Source organism: Prunus mume, linkage group LG4 (genome assembly GCF_029339155.1).
Source record: "Prunus mume cultivar Tortuosa linkage group LG4, ASM2933915v1, whole genome shotgun sequence".
Lineage (NCBI taxonomy): Eukaryota > Viridiplantae > Streptophyta > Magnoliopsida > Rosales > Rosaceae > Prunus > Prunus mume.
In genome coordinates this window covers 25,875,357-25,883,429 of record NC_142701.1, presented here as the reverse complement: position 1 = coordinate 25,883,429, position 8,073 = coordinate 25,875,357, and the positions used below count along the sequence as shown (strand labels likewise).

General features: G+C 37.4%; 1 pseudogene; it reads right to left on the bottom strand.

The window, feature by feature from the left end:
- Nucleotides 1-214: 214 nt before the first annotated feature.
- On the bottom strand, nt 215-2,932 carry LOC103328811 (leucine-rich repeat receptor-like protein kinase PEPR1; annotated as a pseudogene).
- Nucleotides 2,933-8,073: the final 5,141 nt, after the last annotated feature.

Sequence of the window (8,073 nt, the reverse complement as noted above, 5' to 3'; positions counted from 1 at the left end):
AATCTATACACTTGGAGTGCACCACCACCAGCTGAGCAAAAAGGCAATTTGAAGCACCTACAATGGTTTTCCATTGAAAGGAGGTGTAGCTGCACCTCATTGGGCATTAATAAGTCTGCCACTAACTGGGCTAATATTGAAAACAAGTTTAATATATAGGTTTTATATTTTTTTTCCTTCAAAAACCACACTGGGCTATAGTGGGTTGTAGCCCTTAGTGTGGTTCCACCCATGTTGTACCCATAATTGCAGCGGACGACGTTGATTCAGAAGACTGATCCAACAGTTTAGCAATACCAAAATTAGAGACATGAGACTCCATATTCGAGTCTAAGAGAATGTTCAATGGTTTGATATCTTAATGAACTATATGGGGGTCATAATCGTCATGGAGATACTCCAACCCGTATGTTGTTCCAAGTGCTATAATGTAGCAAACACTCCACTTAAAGAGTTGGTAGGGGTATAATTTCAAGTAGAACATCATGAAGTCTTCCCATTTAACCAGATTCCGGTGCCTAATTGTCCCTAGGATTTTAAATTCTGTAACCATGCTCGAATGACTTCCCTCCGACCCCGCAAATAGAATCTTCTTGACATCATAATCTTCGTCTAGAGCCATATGGGCCTTATAGACAGTTCCATGAGCTCCTGTTCCAATAATATATTGATCATTGAGATTTGTTGTTGTCTCCATTACTTGGTTGAGTAAGGAAGATGGACCCTCTTGAGTAGCGACCTCAAATTCCTGCTTGGTCTTTTTATGCAAGAGGAACACATAAACAAGTCCATAAAGCATAGAAACAACAACTAATGAAGACCCCAAGGCTGTCAATACAATTTGCAATATACTAATGCCTTTACAATTGCTTGATTGACTGTTACACAGTTTAAAACTATTGTTTCTTGCACAAGTTGAGCCACATGATGGAAGGTAACTGACACATATGTAGGGATTGCCCAAAAATGATAATGAGGATGAGTTCAACAGCTTCATCAAGGTCTCTGGTACTACACCTATGAAGTTATTGTCTAAAACATCAACCTTAATCAATGAACTCATATAACCAAGAGTTTCTAAAGTCCTTGCCAAATTGTTATGAGACAGATCTAGTTGTTGTAGCCTTTTCAACTTCCCCAACTCTGGAGGAATCGGATATATCAATGCATTGTTGCTAAGATTCAAAGCATAAAATAGATTAATCAATTCTCCAATTGATGAGGGAATTGCACTTCTGAAAAAAATTTCCTCCAAGTTTTAGCTCTGAAAGCTTTCCAAACTCCGAAAAGAAAGGTGGAATACCGTCGGTGAAACTGTTGTCTTTTAAAATCAGCGTTGATAAATCTATACAACTCGATGGAATGGAACCATTCAACAAATTTGATCTCACATCAAACTTATACCTTGTGATAGCTAAGGAGGCAGAGGACCAACCAAATTGTTTTTTTTTTTTTTTTTTTGAAATATTCAAAGAACGAAGTTTTGCAAGATTCCTTAGCTCCTGGGGTAGAACTCCTGTTAACTTGTTCCTACACAAATTGATACTTGTAAGATTGCTACAGTTTCCCAAGCTTGATGGGATTTCTCCAATAATTTCATTGCTGCTGATAGGCATGTAAAATGGGTTGGACCGGGCCAACCCGATCTTAAGAGAAGTGAGCCCAAGCCCTATCTTATCACGGGCTTTGTCGAGCTTAAAAATTAAACAAGCCGGCCGGGCTGGCTTCATATTAAATAAGTTAAGCCTAGGCTTTACCCATGGGCCTAAAATATTTGGGCTAATTTTCGGGCCTAAAGGCTGTTCTCATGCCTCATTGCATAGGATGGCATTTCCTATTTAAAAAAGGAAAATGCTAGAGGCACCAACTTTGGGCACCAACTCTCTAATAGGCGTGGGTCCCGGTGTATTAGTGGGCTCCACCTCTATTAAAGAGTTGGTGCCCAAGTTGGTGCCCAAAGTTGGTGCCTCTAGCACCACCCTTTAAAAAAATAGAAATGTTGGGAGGGACATCAACGTGGCGACAACATGGTCTCCCCAAATTCCAAGACCTCTGCAGCTGCGCATAAGTTTGTTTATTTCAAGCAAATTAATTCACAAAAATATGCTTTCCTTTAATACCTGTAATTTTCCAACAAAAGTTCATTAAGCAACTTAAAAATTAGGATTGTGATTGCCTCTTCTTTATGAGTGATGATAAGAGTTCAATTTGTTAAGATAGATGTCAGATGATGGACCAAATAAACAAATTAATATAGATGGCTGACAATGAATTCCATTATAATCATTATTAATTTAAATAAAACTTAATTAATTATAATCGGGTCGGGCTTTTATAGGGCTAAAAGAATAGCCCAAGCCCTACCCTTTAGACCTCAGGCCAGGCCAAGCTAGCCCATTGCTTTTGGCCAAGTAAGCCCATAAGTTAAAAAAATCAGGCCGAGTTAGGGCCAACCCATCGGGTTTGGGCTTTATTTACAGGCCTAGCTGTTGATGTCCCTGTATGAAAAGGTAGGATTTTTTGCAAACTGTGGAAAAACCTCAATGAGGTTATTCTGGTACAGGCTCAACCTTGAGAGAGAAGAGCAAGTTCCAAAATCAGAAGGTATGGTACCTTGAAATCGATTGGATCCCAAAATCAACTTCCTTAATGCTTTCCTTGGCAAAGATTTGGGGGGATTTTACAAGTGAAATTATTATTAGTAAAATCTAACAGTGACAAGTTGATGTTAATCCCCAAACTTTGAGGTATAACTCCCAAAAATAGGTTGTTGAACAATCTTATAAATTTTAGCTGCTTCAGCTCAGTCACCATTACAAGCAGCTCCCTAGTGAGACTGTATATTATTGAACACAAGGATATGCTGAAGACTTTGAAGCTTCCATATGCTGACTGGAATTTCACCAATTAAATGATTTTGAGGAAGGTGCATAGCTCTGAGGTACTTCAGTTGGCCAAAGGAAGATGGAATACTCCATTCTAAACTGCTACCGGCAGTAAGAAAATGTGTTAAATTACTACAGTCCAAGCCCTGATGGAAGACCTCCACTAAACTTATGACTTGACAAATCCAATGAGTTTAACTTCTTAGAATTACCTCAACCCAAAGGAATGCTACCCTCAAGACTATTTATAGCTACATCTAGATCTACTAGGTTCTCAAGGTTGTTCATACTCTTAAGGAGCTCTCATGTCAACTCGTTGTGACCCAAAACCAACTCCTCCAATTTACTATAGTTTCCAATGGATGAAGGAATCACTCCTGAAAACTAATTCTTAATTATAGACAGCTGCACAAGCTCACTCAAATTTCCAACATTTCCAGGGATGGAACCATTCAACCTGTTAATACCCAAAGTTTGTCGTATAACTCCAAAAAATAAGTTGTTGTGCAATGATATATATTTTAGCTGTTTCATCTCGGTCATCACTAAAGACAGCTCTCCAATGAGGCTATTATTGAACACAAGGATCTGCTCAAGACTTCGAAGCTTCCATATGCTAATTGGAATTTCACCAGTTAAATGATTTCATTGTAGCTACAAAGTTGTAAGGTACTTCAGTTGACCAAAGGAAGATGGAATACTCCCTTCTAAATTGCTACCCACAAAAGAAAATCATGTTAACGTACTACAATTTCCAAGCCCTAATGGAAGAACTCCACTAAACTTATTGTATGAAAAATCCAAGTAGTTAAACTACTCACATGTAGAAAAACCACCACTAAACTTATTGTATGACAAATCCAAGTAGTTAAACTACTCACATGTAGAAAGACCAGGTTCTCAAGGTTGTTCAAACTCTTAGGAAGCTCAGTTGTTAACTAGTTCTTAGCCAAATACAACTCCTGCAACTTACGACAGTTTCCAATAGTTGAAGGAATCACTCTTGAAAACTGATTTTTATATAACGACAGATGCACAAGCTCACTCAAATTCCCAACATTTCTAGGGATGTAACCATTCAACCTGTTAATATCCAAATTTACATAGGTCTTGGAGTGTTTGTACAACACCTTCCTTATTTTTGGGTGGAAAGTGTCATCCTTCACGTTGGTAGTGCGTTTACCCTAAACCTTAAATCATTTCCCATGTTATTTCCCAAGGGATGAGAAATAGAGATTCATTTCCCATGTTTGGTAATCCAAGGAAAATAACCAAGAAATACCACTTTATTTCCTTTCACATGTATGGTTTGTGAAAGAATATAAAACAAAATTTGTTTAATTTTTCAATTATACCTATATGAAATTAAATAAAAAAATAATGCATTTAATGCAATATTGTAATTCTAAATTGTTAATGGAGATAATATGGTCATGAAAAATGTGCCTTTAAAGTTAGCTTATTTTTCCTAAACTTTTCCATGAGGAGGAAAACAAAACCCAAGGGGGAAGGAGGGCTTCACTTTCCCTCTACTTTCCCATGTACAAGGCAACGATTTTCCATGCCTGAACTTACCCAAACATGGGAAAACAATTAATTTCTCATTCCCAAGCCTCTTTTCTCATGAACCAAGCGGGGCCTAAAAGGTGACACATGTCCCATAGTTAACCTTAATTAACTTTTATTTGAGAATAAATCAGGTTAATTATGGGACATGTGTCACCTTTTAAGAGTGGTGATGAGCATACACCTTTTGTTAATGTGGTGAGCCAAAATGGTCCCTCTCATGAAATGCATTTGGGGAACCACACAACAAGGACCCACCCAATCATCCACCTCATCAGCCTCCACCCAGGCCCACTGGACCAGGCCAACCCTATCTTAAATATAATAAGCCTTAGGCCCTAACCAAGGGCTCATGGGCACACCAATGGGCCATGCCTATATGGCCCTATTAAATGAGTCACTTATTTAAAAAAATTAAATGAAATCACAGTGAATTAAATATAATCATAATGAATTAAATACAAAATCTTATGCATGAGATTATAATGTTAAGATTGTGCTTTCAAACACCGAAAAAAAAAACCAATAAACCAACTTTTCCATCTCACCTACTATAATATTGGGCTGAGCCAGCCCATAACCTAAAAAATAAGGTCGGGCTCGGCCTAGCCCATCATGCTAGGGCCTTTTTTTACGGGCCTAGTAAAGGCCTTAGTAAAGTGGAAATAGCATTTACAATCCTCGGGTCTTCATTATTCGTTATTTTTATGCTTTATAGACTAGTTTATATGTTCGTCTTGCACTAAAAGATCAAGAAGGAATTAATAAAGTAATGGAGGCTACATAAAATCTTAGTGATAAATACATCATTGGGAAAGAAGCCCATGGAACTGTCTATAAGGCCTCTTTAGCTCCAAACAAAGATGCTCGTATTTGCAGGGCATGAAGGAAGGGGTTCGAGCATGGTTAGAGAAATTCAAGCCCATGCCCTATCTAGTTACGAGGCTTTTTCACCCTAGGTTTGAATGGGTCAAGCCGGGCCAACCTAATCTTAAATATGGTAAGCTCATGCCTACTCAAGGGTCTAAGGCCCCATTTGGTTCATGCGAAATGAGGCTTGGGAATGAGAAGTCATTTGCTTTCCCATGTTTGGTAAGTCCATGTATGGGAAATCGTTGCCTTGCACATAAGAAATTATGGGGAAAATGAACTCCCCCTCTCTCCGCTCTTGGGTTTTGTTTTCCTCATCATGGGAAAATTTGGGAAACTTAGCCAACATTAAATACACATTTTTCGTGATCATATTGTCCCCATTAACAATTTAGAATTACAATATAGCATTATATGCATTTTTTTATTTGATTTTATATGGGTATAATTGGAAAATTAAACAAAATTTGTTTTACATTCCTACATAAACCAAACATGTGAAAGGAAATAAAGTGGTATTTCTTGATTACTTTTCCAGAATTACCAAACTTGGGAAATGAATCTCCATTTCCAATCCCTTGAAAAATGACATAGGAAGTGATTTCCCCTCAAATCCGTTCCGTAAACCAAATAGGGCCTAAAAGTTTCAGACTCCTGGGCAGACCAATGAGCCCATCCTACATGGCCCTATGAGTCACTTATAAAAAAAAATTAAATGCAATCACAATGAATTAAATGTAATCATAATGAATACTAGTTTTTTTATATATAATAATAATACTAAATGAATTGATTATTAATATTCATATTGGATGAGTCATTAATTTCTTTTAAATCTTTTAATTCAATGAAAGGGTAATTAACATTAATTATATATATATATATTATCTATTAACTTAATTATCGGGTTTGGCCGGGCTGCCCATGTTCTTAAAATTAAGGCCCATGCCCTACCCATTACAGGGCTGGTTGGATAACATCGGGCCAAACCAGCCTAGAGCCAAAATAATTGGGTGGGGCGAGAACATATCATAAAGAAAGCATGCAAGCACTTCCAATTTCACATAAGTTGTGGCTTTGAAACATCCCGGAGCCCATCTTGTGAAACATGCCACGTTTACATATAACCAACGAATTTTTGGACTTCCATGATTCTTAGATCGACCACAACTTGCAATTAGAGCTGGCAATGGGTTAGGTCGTGTCGGGTTCGTGTCGTGTCGGGATATTAAACGTGTCAAGAATGCTCAACCCGAACCCAATCCATTTAATAAACGTGTCGTGTCGGGTTCGGGTCGTCTTTTATCGTGCGAGTTTCGAGTCGTGTAACGGGTTAATAAATAATAACATGCATGTTACAAAAGTCACAACTGAAAAAATTTAAATAAAAAATCGGAGAGAGGAGAGAAAATATAAGGAAAAGAAAGAAAAAAAAGGGAGAGAGAGAGATAGTATAAGGAAAAGAAAGAAAAAAAAGGAGAGAGAGAGAGAAGGAAAGAAATAAAAATAAAAAAGAAAGGAGAGAAAACTAAAGAGAAGGAAAAGAAAGAAAAAAAAAATAAGAGAGGAGAGAAAACTAAAGAGAAGTAAAAAAAGAGAGGAGAAAAGAGAGAAGGAAAAGAAATTAAAAAAGACAAAGGAGAAGATAGACGGAAAATAAAGAAAAACAAAAGAAGAAAAAGAAACATTATAAATATCAAAAAGCATAGTATATAAAGAACTTGCTGGCTTTACTTGCTTTGCCTTCAAAAGAGGTTATGGTTACACTTCCCCTTTCTGGCTTGCTCATATCATAAAATCATTTTCACAAAGTTATATCTAGCATGGTGGATAAGGTGTTGGAGAGTTATGAGGATCGTGGGGGTTCGAAACCACATATTTGTGTTTTGAAGTATCTATTTCTCTATATTTTTTCACGGGTTGGCGTATCTTACACGGGTTACACATGTGTTTTAACGGGTTGGTGGGTTGACCCGAAACCCACCCGTTTAATAAACGGGTCAAAACGGGTTGACCCGAAAATTACCCAATTATTAATCGTGCGGGTTTGAGTCGTGTTTTTTCCGTGCGGGTTTCGAGTCGTGTAACGGGTCGTGTAGGAAATTGCCACCTCTACTTGCAACAACACCACCATCACAAGCAATCTCATAATATTTTCTTCCACACCTCTGGTTCTCTTTGAATTTTTTGGTTATTTGGAAATTGAAAATGAATTCAAGATTTATAAGGTCATACCCACACCCCCCCGGGGCCGCAAAAATTTTGAGACTGTTTTTGAGCTTTTTACACTAAACTTGAGACACTGTTTTTCTAACAGTGATGAAATGTAAGATCCGTCTCTTTGAATTTTTTTGTTATTTGGAAATTGAAAATGAATTCAAGATTTATAAGGTCATACCCCTTTCCCCGCCCCCCAGCCGCAAAAATTTTGAGACTGTTTTTACACTAAACTTGAGACACTGTTTTTCTAACAGTGATAAAATGTAAGATCCGTTTCTTCGACTAAATATGATACTGTGTGCGTGTATCTCATAAATTCTCAACAAGCAAATGATCCTCAGCAAGCTTGAAACATCTTGAGAAGGGCTTTTCATCAAACAGCATTATAGATATGGTAACAGTTGAGATGATCTTCAGAGGCTTAAACTTGTAAATGTGTGTGAACAATTTAGGTTGATCAAACATTTAGTAGACAATACACACCAGTAATCAGCAGGATCCTACCCAATTTAAAAATGTCTGCGCCTCAGGA